We start from the raw sequence: 15,139 nt of genomic DNA on the forward strand, positions 1-15,139 counted from the left end.
TTTTAAAAATCAGTATAAACAAGTGAACAGATTAGCAGGACTTGAATAAATTCAGCAGTATAAGTGGAAGTAGGAGTAGTAAGAAGAGTAGAACTTGGTAACTTGGAAGAGAGGGAAAAGAAAATATATCAGAGAAGGAGAGGAAGGGAAATCCTTCGGTGTTTTGTGTTGTGTCCTTGGTTTTTCATGGTTTTGTTTTCATTTTTCTTCATTTATTCTTTACTTTCTTTTTCTTTTTAATTGTATGTAAAAACACATAATAAAAATTACTTTCAATTAACCCCACTGATTAATTGACAAAGCACTGCAGCTGGAGGAGGAGCTGTCAAAAATGTCAGGGCAGCATTGCAGATGGTTTTATGGCATGGGGAAGCAGAGAAAGCTAAATCAAAGCTGGCTTGTGAAAGGTAAGTGGTGTTCCATTGAAATATCAGTAGACGTGTGCCAAAGAAAGCAGGCGCCATTGTATCAAAGCACTGCGAGCTGCCTTTTCCCCTTCCTTCCAAAGAACACCAAGCTCCTGATCCCGCAATATTAAAAACAAACAAACAGCTAGCTCTCTCAGGTACCTTCCTCAGCGCAATCACATATTTCACCCTTCCATGTATAATAGCATTTGTTTCGGCTAGCCAATTCATAATGCGCTTTACCTTACAAGAACTCTGTTTTTGTGTGTTCCCATTTCTAACCACTCTTCCGGGTATTTGCAAACCCCTCTCTCCTATACCTCTTGAAAGAATTACTTTTCAGAGAATGCAAAGCATGGGGTGGGGAGCCTCTTGTTCTTGGAAGCAGTGAGAATCAGTTCACTTGAGAAAACATGCTCAGCAGAGAAAAGGGAGCTTGAGAATCCCTGGATTCAGTTCCAGCCAAGCCAGGGCAAAAAGTTCGATACCACTCATGTGCCAGGTCAACAGCAGGTCGCTTTCATCTCATTAAAGAAAACAGGGTGAATGGGTATTCACTGCAGATCCTTATACAACACTTAACATTTTCCTCACTTTGTGATGGAAGGTTAAGATGCTCCTGTCCTCTCAAGCCTATTACGTATTTGGCTACTGTTGCTTTGATCTGTTTAAAAAGAATACATTATATAGCTGGCAGAGGGCAGCAGGATGCTCCCCAGTCCACCAGACCCAGTGCCTTGGAAATGAGCACATGACCCTTCTAAGATGTTGCCATCAGAGTGGGCAGAGCTAGGGGCAAGAAGGTTGGCATCAGACAGTTGCTAGAGCCAACCCCCAGCATGGTTGCAGCTGACTTGGTGGTAGGGAGGAAGAAAATGCCTCCTGGCTCATCTAGAAGCTCATCTAGAACAGGGTTCTACTGAACAGCATCAGTTTCAATCCAAATTAGCTCAAAAGAACGATGAATTCCTGTCCTGTTCTCAGGCTTCCTCTTTTTGCTCACCATCACCTCCATTTCCTATTGTCTATGTAACCTGAAGAGCACGTAAATGATGTATTGATTTCCATTATAAACTTGGCTGAGCAGACGACCTGCTTAGATTGTCCTCATTGCTTAAAGCAGTGTTTCCCAAACTTGAGTCTCCAGCTGTTTTTGGACTACAACTCCCATTATCCCTAGCTGGCAGGGTGAGTGGTCAGGGAAGATGGCGATTGTAGTCCCACGTTTGAGAAACACTGGTCCAGTTTCTGACATTTGCTCCACAAGGAACTGGCCGTGGTGCTGATTTCCTGCAGTTAGGTCTGCCTTCCGCTGAGTTTCGCCAGCACTCCTACAAGGTCCTGGCCTGAAATACAGATAGAGAGAAACACACATACAGTGGTACCTCGGGTTACATATGCTTCAGGTTACAGACGCTTCAGGTTACAGACTCTGCTAACCCAGAAATAGTACCTCGGGTTAAGAACTTTGCTTCAAAATGAGAACAGAAAACGTGCTCCAGCGGCACGGCGGCAGCAGGAGGCCCCATTAGCTAAAGTGGTGCTTAAGGTTAAGAACAGTTTCAGGTTAAGAACAGACCGCCAGAACGAATTAAGTTCTTAACCCGAGGTACCACTGTATCATCATCACCAGCACCACCAACACAGCAGTCCTTTTGCTAATAATAATATAAAATAGATTCCCAACAGATGAGGCTGCACGGTTCTGATGAGGTGGCTCCCGCCTTCTGACATGCCGTTTTCCACTGTCCTTTGCAATCGGCAGATATCTTTAACCTTCTGGGGTTGCCATGCTCTGGCACACAGTTCCTGCTATGTCCCCCGTCCCCGTCCCCCCGCTGCTGACAAATAACTCATTCTGTGACTGAAATCACCGCTTGAGCATCCTTTCGAAAAACAAATTGTCGAGGAGACAGTAATCAATTCTGTGTCTCCATGTTATTACAGCTATAACCGACCCCTAAAAATTAACCTGTCTTTTGGGAATGCCCTTCAGCCAGAAGCGAGCAAATCTTATAAGAGCAGAAGATTCAGCCTTCGTCCCAGTCGAAGCAAGGGGTGAAGTTCTCCACTCTTCCTGCAAAACGAGGAGCTTGCAGATGGCTTGCGATGCATCTAGCCACAAATCTCTGCACATCCAAATAAATGCACCTGAACTTTAAAAACGAGGAGGGGCCACCACTGAAAAGGACAGCACCTGCTTGCATGCAGAAGGCATTAGGTCCAATCCATGGCATTAGCAGCTTCAAAGGGCAACGGAACCTGGCTGCAGCATCTGAAATCATGCCTGAAACTATGGAGAGCTGCTATCAACCAGAATAGGGTATATACTGCAATGGTGCACAGAAATAAATAGTCCGACGAGACTGCTGAAAGGATAAAGAAAACTTGGGTATAGGTTTTACATGTGGTCAAGATGGAGCCAATTAGTTAACACTAGCAGAAGCTGACTCATACTCAAAACCAGGCATCCCCAAACTCGACCCTACAGCTGTTTTGGGACTACAACTCCTATCATCCCTAGATAACAGGACCAGTGGTCAGGGATGATGGGAATTGTAGTCCCAAAACAGCAGGAGGGCTGAGTTTGGGGATGCCTGCTCATAACAGACCTTGGAGAAGAAGCAGAAAGGAAGTAAGCCTGAGAGGATGTGATCTACTTTACCAACAAGCATACTAAAAGTGAACGGATCAGTGAGCTGAGCAAAAGGTTGCCTTTCCATCACCCTCTACTGGCTCAGGTTGTTGTTGTTGTTTAGTCATTTAGTCATGTCCAACTCTTCGTGACCCCATGGACCAGAGCACGCCAGGCACTCCTGTCTTCCACTACCTCCCACAGTTTGATCAAACTCATGCTGGTAGCTTCGAGAACACTGTCCTTTTGTCCTCTGTTGTCCCCTTCTCCTTGTGCCCTCCATCTTTCCCAACATCAGGGTCTTTTCCAGGGAGTCTTCTCTTCTCATGAGGTGGCCAAAGTATTGGAGTCTCAGCTTCAGGATCTGTCCTTCCAGTGAGCACTCAGGGATGATTTCCTCAAGAATGGATAGGTTTGATCTTCTTGCAGTCCATGGGCCTCTCAAGAGTCTCCTCCAGCACCATAATTCAAAAGCATCAATTCTTCGGCGATCAGCCTTCTTTATGGTCCAGCTCTCACTTCCATATATCACTACTGGGAAAACCATAGCTTTAACAGTACAGACCTTTGTTGGCAAGGTGATGTCTCTGCTTTTTAAGATACTGGCTCAGGTACCTAAGTGCAAGCATTGTTGCTTTCCTTGCCCCACCTAATAGATTTAGTTTTGGACAAGGCAGCAGAGGACAAGTCTTCAGTTATCTTCTCAGCAGCTGTGCAGGGTTAGGTCAAATGCTGTGATGTGGAAGTACACATGCAACTGCAAAGGAAAGCCCAAAGGCAAGTGTTCGATATGATAACGCAGGGGTGAGATGCTGGGTGTAGTTCTGAAGATGTCCACCACTATTACTGCCACCAGAATGGCACACATACACTTGCCTTCTTCCCCCAGGTCTCATGCAGGGGTGCTTGGGAAATTTGAATCCTGTCCATCCCATTGCAAATGGATCTTACCTCTGCCTCCTGGACTAATGTGTGGATTGGAACATAATTATTCTTTGGATTTCACACTTCTCCAAAGGGTGCAATGCGGCTCTTGATTCAGAAGAACGTGCCAATGTGCATTTAAAATGGGTATTTTAGGATGAAACACATTTGGAAATGCGTGCACTGAAACGTATTTATTCGTTCCTTCAACTTTGAAGTGTTTTACCGGAGAGAGAATGGAGTGATGTGGTGGGTGTAAAGGAGATTGGTGAGCAATTGCATACTCGGAGGTTGCGTGCTTAGTTTTGTGCAGTGCGGACGTGTGGTTCGGTGTGGTGTGAATATGCAGATGAATGATTTTGGTATCATACTTTGTTGCTTTAAAAATATATTTATGATATGTTTAGGGCGTTTCGTTGCCTGTTGATGTTCCCTGGACTGTTATGTTTTGCATATGGTTGCATTGCTTTGAGGAATGTATTTAATGAAGTTACATAACATGTGGGATTGTCATGATTAATAGTGGCCATAGTAAGGTAAAGGGACCCCTGACCATTAGGTCCAGTTGTGACTGACTGGGGTTGCGGTGCTCGTCTTGCTTTATTGGCCAAGGGAACCAGCATACAGCTTCCAGGTCATGTGGCCAGAATGACTAAGCCACTTCTGGCAAACCAGAGCAGCGCACGGAAACGCCGTTCAGTGGCCATAGTAGTTCTACCTTATTGTGTTTCAGTTAAAGGTTTTGTATTGCGTTTCTTATGTTGAATGCTTTTGGGTGGGTTTGTAAACTTAGAGATTTCTGCTGAGAGATTTCTGTCAAAATATGAAGCGGTGTATATAATAAAAGACATACATACCTATTTAAATAGCATGCTACAAAAAAATTCAATTTAAATTCAATTTTTGTGCATGTTATTCCACCCTTTTTGGTAGATTAATGCAGAAATATGATGGAACAAATATATGAATAAACAGAGAAATAAATAGACTGCTTCATCCATTCCAAGTCCCTGGGATACAGGCCATAGAAGTTCTTAACCTGAAACCATTCTTAACCTGAGGTACCACTTTAGCTAATGGGGCCTCCCGCTGCTGCTGCACCACCGCCACACGATTTCTGTTCTCATCCTGAAGTAAAGTTCTTAACCCAAGGTACTACTTCCGGGTTAGTGGAGTCTGTAACCCGAAGCGTTTGTAACCCAAGGTGTTTGTAACCCAAGGTACCACTGTATCATCTCCTGCACCAACCTCCGAAGCACAGCCAGCCTTCCAAATTCTAACATCTCCAAATTTCGCAGTGTGGTTCTCCAGCCAAATAAAGTTGACAAAAATGCCCATACTGGGATAAAGGTATATATTAGGGGAAATAGCATACCAAAAAAGAAAGGTGTACAGTACAAAAAATGCACACTAAAATGCTGACAAATTTTCATTTGGACTTTCTTAAATAAATAAAAAAACAGCCTTGGTGTGAAAATATGCAGAACCAAACTTCAGATTGGAAAGGAGAGAGAGAGAAACTGAGAGAAACCAAAAGTGACTCATTTGCCCATCCTGAATCACAGCAAGCACCACCTGGACCTCTTGAGGAGCATATTTTCAAGAGGTGAGACATGCTTTCCAGTTTAGATTATGGTGCTGGCTCCGTGTGTAGAGATGCACAATTATTTCATTTGCACTTCATATTTAAGCAAACCAGCCTGAATCACACTTTCCGGACTAATACACTGATGAGGGGGGAAATGTATTTTAGGGCAAAAGATGTATCCAAAAATGCTAATTTTATGCAATATAAATATATTAAAGCTCAAAGTCTGCACCTTAATAAATGTAAAATGCATGATTTAAAATAATAATAATAATGGCATAATGATGAGGCAAAATAGTTTACTTATTATCTTTATATCCTGCCTTTCCTCCAAGGAACTGAAGGTTGTGTACGCATTTCTTTCCCTCTCCATTTTAACCTCACAACAACAACCTTGCGAGCAAGGTCAGGCCAAGAGATACTGACTGGCCCTCATTCAGCCATGAAGCCCAAGGTCACCCAGTGGGCTTCATGTCTGAGTGAGGATTTGAACCCTGGTCTCCCAGGTCATAGTCTGGCACTCTAACCATCACACCACACTGGCCCTTAGGAATGAACACATGTGAAACTAACAAGAACTAGGAAGAGTCTGGCCTGCCCATCATCAGTTGTGTTCAGTGAGTCCTTGGCAGCATACGCAGAGCTGTTCAGGCAGCCTAACTTTAGAAGGATGGCATCCCACCTGAGTCACTGTGCAGTGGCTCTAACAAGGTCACCTGAATGGTGCTTCAGATTGTCACCCCAGTGCACGGAGCCTTCCTACCTTTTCTTTTTAATGGGCACACTTGTAGGAGAAATGTGGCCGATTGGGGAGGGGGTGGGGAAGAGAGAGATGAGTAAAGGTGCTATTTCATTAGATGTCAGGTTTCCTTGCTCTGAAAGCACTTTTGCTCTGGCACTTTTTTCCTGCAGGCGATGATAAAGCTACTGATTAAATTTTAAAGAAACTGTCTTTGAACAAGTCAAGAGCTGGAACTGTAGGGGAATACATTATTTAAAGGAGAGGCCACATGACTTCCAGGCTCCAGCACAGATAGCACTTGTCCTGAAAGTCCCGGGCTGCAGAGTCTCTCCACCACATAACGGCACTACCTCCAAGTCACGAAAAAGAGCCCTGAACTCTGATATATGCTGAAATAACTCCTTTATTGCACCCTCTGACTGTAACTTTAACAAGGCTCCGTTTTTATAGCTAATACTGTGGAAAACTATAACTCCCGCTCTTTACGACAAAGCACAAAACTCTGCAGGAAAATGGGGGCAGGGTGTGTGTCACATGGGTTCATCTTGCCTTATCCATCAGGGCCCTAAACAGATTTTCCACATAAAAATATATATCGCATGATGCCTGTAAAAACAAACAAACGCCAGCTCAATGGTATGACGCATTTGTGTGTGTGCAGATTTACGCAGCAAGATGACCGACGGTGTCACAGTGATTGATAAAACTCTTTTGGAAAGTTAAAATTGTGGCTGACGTTGCATCTCTTGTTAGGTGTGTTTGACTGTGGATTTGTATTGTTTGAGCCAAAGGAAAGTAAGCCTAGGTGAGTTTTTAGGTGCATGCTGGACCAGGTCAAGATCTGGACAGGGTGGAGATTTGTCAAGGTTGAAAGCCTATAGCACCGGGCCTCAGTGAAGTCTGGAGCTCATTGGGATTGGTAGGGTGGAAGGTAGGGAAGTCCAACAGTAGGTGGCGCAAGAGCAAATGTTAGGCAGAGCCAAGGAATTCTGGTTTTGTTCCTTTCCTCAGTGAATTCAAAGAGGAGGAAGCTGGCAGCCATTACCACTCCTTTGATTGGTTGTATGTATAAGGATGTAGATAGGCTGGTCGAGGGCAGGCTGAGCTCAGTGCAGCAGTGACCCATGTGTCCTAATGGACCCATCTCCCCCAGCCAGCCCTACCATTAAGCAATTTGAGGCAGCCAGCTCAAAGTGGTGGTAACTGAGCTGTGTGTGTCCTCTGGCTTGCCCCGTCCCCTCAACTCTCCTGAGATGTGGTGGTGGTTGGTATCCCATCGCCAGTGCTGAAATAAAATTCTCAGCCACCAGCCTAGTTGGCCTCTGTTTCTAGAATTGAGCAGTCATATCTTGTCTCTCATTCCAGGTAGCAAATAACAAGCCCTGCCAGTAAAGCAAGGGTGGGGACCATGTGGTCCTCCAGGTGTTGCTGGACTCCAAATCTCATCACCCACAGCCAGCTTGGAAATGGTCTGGGATGACGGGTGTTCAAGTTCGACATCATTTGTCATTCCACAGGCTTCGCATCCCGGTTGTTAGAGGTGCTGGATGTAGCCTTATGTCTCTCTATCCAGAGGAGAAATAATCCCTGACAGTTGCCTGTCAGGAATTTGATCCCTCAAGACGTAGTGGTGGCCACCAAAAGAGGGTTAAACAAATTTGAGGAGGAGAAGGCTATGAATGGCTACTAACTTTGATGAATATGTTCCACCTCCACTGTCAGAGGAGTATGACTCTGAACACCAGTTGCTAGGAGGGAACTACACTTGGAGAACGTGGTTGCACTTGTGTGCTTCTCATAGGCATCTGGCTAGGTTCTGCGAAGAGAGCACTGGACTACGTAGACTTTTGTCTTGTACTCTTCTTACGTTCTTATTCCTCGTGGTCACATGGCATGCTCCCCAAATTTGGGAGGGTAAGTCCACCTTCACCAGCACAACCAAGTCAACAACATGAAGCCCAAGTCTCATAAAGCAGACCTGCTCAAGATGTGACCCACTAACCACACCAGACATGTTCAGCGGTCGCACCCAGTGGGTTAATAAACATCCCAGGCTACACCTTCTGAAGTTCATCAGAAGCTGTAAAATCAAGAAGTTAATTGAGCTGCTAATGGATTGCATACATGACTAGTGGTGGGTAGTGTTCAATTTGGTGGGTCATAAGCTATGGATGCCCACTGTAAAATCCCTGCATACCATAAAACCCTATGAATAGAATGGGGATGGGAAGGAAGGAAGGAAGGAAGGAAGGAAGGAAGGAAGGAAGGAAGGGAGGGAGGGAGGGAGGGAGGGAGGGAGGGAGGAAGGGAGGAAGGGAGGGAGGAAGGCTTCAGTGGGACTGAATAGGTTAGCAGTATCCTTGCTTCCATTGCATTTCCCCCACCAGTTCAAACTTTTAAATCTGGATTCCAAAACTGGAAAGACACTTCACAAAATTACTGTCACCTTGATTATTTTCAATCTCTTTAAAGAGTGTCTACAGAACAGCAGGGTTCCGCTATCATTTTTCTGGTGCCAACCTCTACTAATTTTTCCCCCTTCAGATTTTTCAGGAAAATATATTTTCCTTCTCAGAAATTGGATCAGATTGAAACTGCAGGGTGAGAAAGCAAAGCGGGCTTCTCAAAATGCCGTCAGCATCTCGCAGGACTTTATTTGTTTTGCATTTGGAAAGACTTCAAGACATATTATGGCTCGCCTTGGCCTCTTCTTCCTTTTAATTTGAAGTTACATTAAGGTGAAAAAATAATGTGATGTTTACATTTTTATTATTGTTGGCACCCTGCAGTGTGTAAAATAATCATAATCGGGGGGAATGATTACATCTGTAACATTTTGGTCAGAAAAGTGGCGAGTTTCTTTTAAACCAATGAAATGGCTGCTTGATGTAGCTGGTTATTATGGAGTGGAGTGTAAAGCATGAATCAGTGCAAATCCCACGGATTAAAGGGGCTGCTTGTTCCTACTGTGGACCAATGGGGAGAGGTGAAGGATCATGCCAAAATTCAGTTTTTTTCTTGTGACTGTGAATGTGCTTTAAATGTATAACATGGTTCTGACATGTGTGGTGCTGATTCAGCATCACCTAGTCTGTGCAATCCACCAGAAAACCATGGCATGAATCTCTTTGAACATCCCAGTCTCTGCACATTACAGATCACAGAAATTCCAGGGGCAGACACAGAGAACACACTCCGTGCTGGGAGATGTTGCCATGTGTATCATAGTTTGTGAGTCTTGGTAAGGTTAAAAAAAAAGGTAAAGGACCCCTGGGCAGTTAAGTCCAGTCAAAGGTGACTATGAGGTTGCGGCACTCATCTCGCTTTCAGGATGGCGTTTGTCCACAGACAGCTTTCTGGGTCATGTGGCCAGCATGAGTAAACCGCTTCTGGTGCAATGGAACACCTTGATGGAAACCAGAGCGCACGGAAATGCTGTTTACCTTCCTGCCACAGCAGTACCTATTTATCTACCTGCACTGGCATGCTTTCAAACTGCTAGGTTGGCAGGAGCTGGGACAGAGCAACGGGAACTCACCCCGTCACAGGGATTCGAACCACCAACCTTCTTATCAGCAAGCCCAGATGGCTCAGTGATTTAGACCACAGTGCCACCTTCATCTGGTCCAACACTTTAGGAAGCTTCAGCCCTGCTGATGGACAAACGGGATATTGACAAACATTGCTGGGAATGATTTGCCTGGTGTTTGAGAGCCAGTGTGGTGTAGTGGTTAGGAGCGGTGGACTCGTAATCTGGTGAACTGGGTTCGCTTCCCCGCTCCTCCACATGCAGCTGCTGGGTGACCTTGGGCCAGTCACACTTCTCTGAAGTCTCTCAGCCTCACTCACCTCACAGAGTGTTTGTTGTGGGAAAGGAAGGGAAAGGAGATTGTTAGCCACTTTGAGACTCCTTCGGGTAGTGATAAAGAGGGATATCAAATCCAAACTCTTCTTCTTTCAGCTGAACAACAGCTATACTAACAGCAGTAAATAATAATAATTACAATTACAGCTGCATACATTGCTTTATTGTGTTTAAAGCACTTCACCTATTTCACCTATTTGTAATACTTACAACAATCCTGAAAGGTAGATTACTTAACTGTTTTCCCAGTATAGCAGAAGGGGCTAAGGCCAGCTAATGGGTTCATGGCATGCGTTCGGACCAGGATCCATATCTTATTCCCTCTGCTTCTTTAGCATCTCCCAGGTGCTGGAGGGGAGCCCAAGCTCCCTGAAAGCCCAAAATAAGCAGAGTTACCGCAGAACAGAACAAATGGATTTGGAAACACTTTTGCTTTCGGCTCAGCAAAATGACATGGTTGAATATGCGACTCCTGTCTCATCTTCTGCAGGCGTGGAATGGATTTATTAAGAAGATTTTACCCCTTTCCTCCCCTCCAACCGCATCTGCGCATCGTAATTTTGGTATGTTGCTTTCCGAGGCAAAATATAAATGTGGTCTCTGCCTCTGCAACTCTGCCCCCAGTTCCACACCATCCCGGCATGCAATCTTGGAGCTCCTTCATGCAAGGTTTCTTTCTGCCCATCTTGATATTGTTAACTCTTAAACTGCCTTCAGGTGTTACAATAAGGTAAATTTAAGCATGGGAGAAGGCGGGGGAGGAGAGTTAAGCATGATAAAGTCAAACCTGCTGCAGCAGCCATTCCCATTTGCCCTCCTTCTCTTTTGTGTCTGTGGAGGCTCCATGCTTATTTTAAAAAGCTAGGGAATTGGGAAAGGAATTATGATGATGATGATTTTATTATTTATACCCCGTCCATCTGGCTGGGTTTTCCCAGCCTCTCTGGGCAGCTCACAGCACATAAAAAAATGTAAAATGTCATACACAGGTGACTGCAATTCTTGATCATACATATACATATACATATACAGATATATTATACAGGGCTCATCCACACTTTTACATGTGCTGTGCCTAGAAAGCACAAGTCCTGGCTATTTCCCACTTGACCCACACTTTCTAAGCGTGGGTCCAAGTTTTTCCCTTGCCCAGCTCCTTTACAAGGGAAAACCCACTCTTTAGTGATATATCAGAACAAATGGCAATCTGGTCAAAACCCAAATTCCTGTTAGCTCAAATTGAGCACTAAAGAGCAGTTTTTTCCCCAGGAGGGTGATGGAAGCAGCAGAACAAGGAGAGGTGTGGATAACCCAGTCTGTATATACGTATGTCTTTATTGTGAAATCACTTTGGGAATTGGGGCAAAAGCTTTAAATATGCTGTAAATATATGCTATACATATATACACAGCCTCAGTGTATGGGAGTTCCCTATGTTCCTGTCCCACATGATGTGATTACATTAGACTCTTCTTCTGTTTTCATAAAGTTCTGCTGAATTTTAAAAATATTTGTAAAACTGTACGAAGTCCATGAACTGCAAGCACGGGGCATTTCATACTATGTGCTGGTTTACTGGCTAAGGGTGAGCTGGGCAGAGAAGATGGCAAGGAAACAAGAGGAATTAGTAAATGAACAGATTGAAGCAACTGATGTTCAGTTAAGGGTTGAAATGAAAATGAAGTGCTTTTACTGCCTTGACTCCAAAGAGCCAATATTCTTAAATAACGCTGGTGCCTGCCTGCTGTATAGGTCCACTAAATCAACTTCATTTGTTTTAAGCAAAGCTGTATCTATCTACTTACTTAACCAAAATCTACCCTAAGCACAACTCATCATGCAGGCAGGGAGACATTGCAGTGAGCTGAAAAACAGCTAAGCTGCAAATCTTGCAGGAGAAGGAATGGCGCGGCTGATCGAAAAGAAATGAAAGTTTCTGCAGGCAATGGAATCGAAACAAAATAAATGAGGTACAGGACACATTCACACTACCAAATTTCAGTGTTGTTCCCTTTGGGAGAGAAGCGTGGGGGTGCGGAAATCTTCGGCAAAGAATTCTTGTAGTAACAGCAATCCCCAGATTTGCAAAAATCTGACACTGGTTTTGAGGGGCATTTTGTTTTTCCAGTAAGGTGCTTCTACTGCAGTTGGAGGCGAAGCAAACGGATGAGGAGCTGAAGTATGAGATTAATTAAGCCATATGCACACTACCCCAGTTTAGTGTAGTTGTTAGGGTGTTGGACTAGGGCCTGAGAGACCAGGGTTCAAAACCCCACAGTCAAAGTCTCCCAGCTTAACCTACCTCACAGGACTGTTATGAGGATGAAATGAGATGGGGGAGAACCATGTGTGCCTCTTTAAGCTCCTTGGAAAACTGATCTGCTTTCCCCTCTACTCTGTCTTTCCTTCAGTGTTTTGTCTAGTTTGTAAGCCTGATGTAAGCAGGGTCTTCCTTTCCTGTTTTTACTGAATTGAAGTGAGCTGCTTTGGCAACTGCAATTCCAATGTGGCAACTGCAATTCCAGAAAACCGGTTCAGTGGCAAAAGTGGACTCAGCCAGCAGGCAAGCCCATTCCTCATGGGCAACATTTGACAGATGTGTGGGTCCACTCACCTGATGTCACAATGGCATCAGGTGACCCACTTTTTCCCTGAGCAGTGCACTCTGAAGCCCGTTTGGGTCAGGTGATTTCCAGGGCTTCAAAGAACCACACACAGATCTATGCAAGCGCTGACTATTAACTGGTCAAAGGGACTTCAGAACGCATTGCCACTGTGAGCACTGGGGAAATATTAGCTCTCAGAGCAGTAGGTTAAGTGTTAGGCCAGCACAGCCTGTTGTCTATCATCACCACTATTTAGGCACATTTGTTTAAAAAGTCACGTGTCTGTTGCATGTTTCTGCACTAAATTATAACATGAAAGGAAGGGGAAAGAAGGGAAATTTTAACTGAGCAAGTTTAATTGAGTAACACTCCTTGGCATAAGCTGAATTTGCACATAACAATAAGCCATGGTTTGTTTGTGTCATCTAAGCCAAGTTTTAACCATGTAACTATGATTTGCTCACGTCATCTTGCAGAACAGCAAATAAGCCCCACCTTCTTCCACCAAATGATGGCTTGCTCTTATTTCATGGTGAGTGTCTGGGATGGTCATACAAACCATGGTTAAGAAAGACAGTTGGGTTCAAACACAATGAGAAACCATAATTAAAACAAGCTGTAAATTGTAAGCTGCCAGCAAACCTTGCCTTCACATGATGGTTTTATTATTTATTGACAGAAAGAAAACCATAGTTAGTATGCTGGGCTAGGTATACACGCTCAAACCAACCATGGTTTGGTTTAACAAACCATGACTTGGCGTTGTGTGAACCAAGCTGATGCAAATCAAGACTAATCTGTGTCATGAGAACATAAGGAATGAACAAAGTATACAACAAAGAGAAACAAGAAGGTACAAAGTTATAAAAAGGAACAGCTATAGTCACAAAACAATACTGATGGAGCTTGAATGGTTTGCTGCTATGGAACAAAGTTTTGTGTCAATTGTATTCCAACCCATTGTCTGCTGGGGAAAATCAATGTCATTCAAAGACTCGCCCTTCAGTTTCCTGTACTCCCCCATTCCCAAAGGGTTCTTCTGAGCTGTGACCTTCCATGTCAGGAATTAGAAATGTGCCACTCATCACTCTCGGCCCAGAAAGGAAACAAACACATTATGTGCTAGTCTACTTCTCACCCACTCTGCTGGTGAGCACATCTGACTTCCCAGGTGACTGCAGGGGGTGCCCTGCTGGACTGTGACAGCGTGGCAGAGAGCCGCAAACTCCTTTACACCAAATCCTCTTCCACTTTAGAAATGCGCTGCAATGGACCACAAAACCTGGAGGGATGACAACGGCTAGGAAATGTCACAATCTTCTTTGTAAATGTGACACAAGCTGACTTGTGGGCAAAATTAACACAACTGGAAGAATTTGCTCAGCCTTGTCAGTGTAATGAAATGTGATCTGTGCCGCCAAATGCTGTGGCATGGGCAAGTTTGGACCATGTTAGAGCAGCCGTGCCCTTTGGACAAGTGACTTCCTTGCAAAATTTAGAATAACCTTTGGAATACCATATGCCTCATAAACCGAGGCATATTATTACTTATTATATTTCTATAAATGGTATGAATAAACTATATGAATCTCATATCCATGCGAGGGAACACATTTTCTTTCTTTCTTTCCCAGTTTCTCCGCTGCCTTAATGCTCGAGGCAGTTTGTAGTCTGTAGTTTAATGACGTATCCATTTAAAACAAATTAAAACATATTTTATAACAGGAGAAACATAATCAAGCTAGGACTTCACCAAATGTTTTGTTCTTGGGATGGAAAGCTGTGAAGGAGACGGAATTATTTCCGGGTTGGGTTGGGGAGAGACTTTTAAGCTTTGAGAATGTTCACCTTTTCTCTGTTGCCAGGGCTCACTGCCATTGTTCCGATATGCTGCGATGTTGGTGCTATTCCTCCACTCTTCCAATTATTGCGTATTTTCTTGCTCAATTGATCACATTGGCAAACTCAACCAACTGGAGATCACATAGCAGGGGTCTGAGCAAGCAGCAGCACTTTGAGGAGCACCCCAGCTCCTGTTGAGTTCGGTGAGACCCGGGTCACGGCAGAAGTGTGGTGGGGAAATGGGCTGGTCCACCCCAATCATGGTGGTAAATAGCCAAATGGATTTGAGTATGTTACCAAATAATCGAGGGCAAATGAAGTCAACTCAGAGTGAGGGCAATGTCTCCTAGGCCGGGTTGCAATCCTATGCACTTAAGTGCATTCTTTTTACTGGATAACCCAAACTGTTAGTAACACAATTTAGGACTGTGGTGTTCTTGTTGTTATAACGTATGGATTTTTACCTCAGGCGTGTCTCTTTAAAAAGAATTCCACTTATACCGTCCCAGCACAACGTCTCCAGAAATCTC

The 15,139-nt window shown here is 44.2% G+C and overlaps 1 long non-coding RNA gene across 1 annotated transcript; it reads left to right on the forward strand.

The window, feature by feature from the left end:
- Window positions 1-3,957: 3,957 nt before the first annotated feature.
- On the forward strand, window positions 3,958-6,816 carry LOC310845594. Its single transcript, XR_014564855.1, has 3 exons — window positions 3,958-4,061; window positions 5,430-5,557; window positions 6,467-6,816. It is a non-coding gene; the product is annotated as an uncharacterized lncRNA (long non-coding RNA).
- Window positions 6,817-15,139: the final 8,323 nt, after the last annotated feature.

Source organism: Podarcis gaigeae (genome assembly GCF_964106915.1).
Source record: "Podarcis gaigeae genome assembly, chromosome: 5".
Classification (NCBI taxonomy): Eukaryota; Metazoa; Chordata; class Lepidosauria; order Squamata; family Lacertidae; genus Podarcis; species Podarcis gaigeae.